The sequence below is a fragment of the Penaeus monodon genome, chromosome 24 (assembly GCF_015228065.2).
Source record: "Penaeus monodon isolate SGIC_2016 chromosome 24, NSTDA_Pmon_1, whole genome shotgun sequence".
NCBI lineage: Eukaryota > Metazoa > Arthropoda > Malacostraca > Decapoda > Penaeidae > Penaeus > Penaeus monodon.
The window spans coordinates 34310742-34312952 of NC_051409.1; the positions used below are offsets into that span (position 1 = coordinate 34310742).

A 2211-nucleotide genomic window follows, 5' to 3' on the forward strand; every position below is an offset into this window, starting at 1 on the left:
ACCTGGGTGATACTTAGAGTCAAAGTACACCCTATTTCAGATACTCAAGAGCAAATTTGGACAAAAATGTATTTCCTAGTCTTTGTGACTGTGATTCATATACTGTCTGTCTTTACACTGTAGTTTTTAATAGAAGCATAAATATAAAGAAAATGGTGGTACTGTTTTCCATGCCTTTTACCATAGTGATATAGGCATATACAACTCTATCAAAATCCCTATGTACATGAAAATAAGACAGTTTGGCCTTTCAATAAATTTTATTTAAAAGTTACAGGATAATCATTAGAGTCAATTCAAACAATGTTACATACATTTCTGTGTCTATCAAAGTACATGTTTCCACTTCTCTAACAAAATTTTCAATAGAAAATTAACTGAAACCTGTACAGTATGAGAATCCAATAAAAAAAATCTGAAAGGAGTTTGGAGAACAGCTTAAATATAATACACTAATAATATCACAATCATGTGGTGTAACATGCCAGGTAGAACTCCTCCTTGTTTGCATCGATATGCTGTCCAAACAACCATCCACGACACAAGATATTTGTAATTCAAACAAATTTAAAAGCACTTGCAAAACACAAATGCATACATAATTAAATGTCATGACGCAACACACTCAAAAATGAAAGGTCAGTAGTAATTCATATTTAACTGTTTACTGATGACTTGATAAAGGCATTTACAGGAGTATAGAAATAACAAAAGGAAGAAAGTTGGGTCATTTTCATGATACTCATTCACATTAGGCATCACTATTACCTACCTAATTCTGAGATTATTGTTGTATTTACTCTTTTTTTTCTCACTATGGTTTCTATAGTCTGAAGCATCAGTTGAAATAGAACTGTACAACATGACATCCATATCATCACCTTACCAACTTGATCGATTATATAATAATCTAAATAATCTAATTAGTCATTTCCTTTAGAGAAAATATTGGGTGATGTACTAACTATTAAAAAAGAAGGCCTTTTTTTATATATACTTTTCTTTAAGTATCACAAATATACCTTACACTTTCTTAACTATACACTTGAATATGTCTCTCTACTAGGTTAGATCTCATGACTAGAAAGACCTGCAACAAGTACATTTACTAGTACTTCATTTTCACAAGATCAACTGGTGTGAATTAAATGTACTCTAAGATCTTGAAAACTGTTGTTTGAGTCTTACCAATAGATCTCACAACCAGCACTGAACTGCTACAGCCCACTGCTTACAGTGTAGCTTAAAATGATACCTAGAAGGTCTCAGGCCTCCATCTATGCCCTCTTCTACAAATAAATAACTTGACATCAACAAGAAATACCAGGTTTACATTCTCTTAGAGATGAGTCATGGAGACTTGCTTATTGAGCAATTATTGTTGCATGATCCACATCTATGTAGACCAGTTGGAATGTTGCATTATATAATGGGGCAATTGTGAGCAGAAAGTGCTTGCCAACACCAGGTGGTTTGGTACAGCTAACATGTATGCTGTTAAAAATAGCTGCAATCTAAGAGGGCTCAACACAGGTGGCACAGAAGACTGAAAGAAAAAAAGAGAAAAGAGAGAGAGAAAAATATGTGACTGTAATTTAATGCTTGACTTCAGAGCAGCAAAGTTTCTTGCGTGTAATTACCAGTAGTTATCCTGGAAAAAAAGTAACAACTTCTGAGAGAATCGTGGGGTAGAGAGAATACAGGTCCATTTGCCAACATATTTCAGAGAATGACAAGGACAAGGAGGGAATACTCGTAATATTCATAAATGTTCTTTTTTCTTTCTTTTTTATGAGAAATGGCCTTAAGCATGGATCTTGCTCAAGATACCTTTAGGGTCCATAACTTCCCTTGTACCCCTTATGTGATTCCTGTTATCTTGTGTCAAAAGTTGAGGAAAAGAAAAGATGATTTCTGCAGCATGAGACTGGTGGCTATTCTCCATTTGGAAAGGGAAACACTTAACAGAAACAATAACACTTACTCGATCCCCTTCTTACATACAAATAAACAATATTGCAAAACAAAACACTATATCCTAGTTCTTCTATCCCCTTTTTCCCATGTGAAAGGATGCCTTTCTGGAAGAGTTCTACACTTTCTTTTCTTACGTTTTTTTTATATAAATTTCTTAATTATATAACATCAGAATGAAACTTATATGAGAAAAATGGTACACTTATCTACCGAATTCTATTTTGTTGCGAAACA

The 2211-nt window shown here is 33.6% G+C and overlaps 1 protein-coding gene across 1 annotated transcript in view; it reads right to left on the reverse strand.

Annotated features, from left to right (window-relative positions):
- Window positions 1-245: 245 nt before the first annotated feature.
- The window catches only part of LOC119588731 (NEDD8-conjugating enzyme UBE2F-like), a gene marked incomplete in the record, with an annotated part of 10461 nt that continues 8495 nt past the window's right edge, over window positions 246-2211 (reverse strand). The window contains 1 exon segment of the mRNA XM_037937373.1: window positions 246-2211.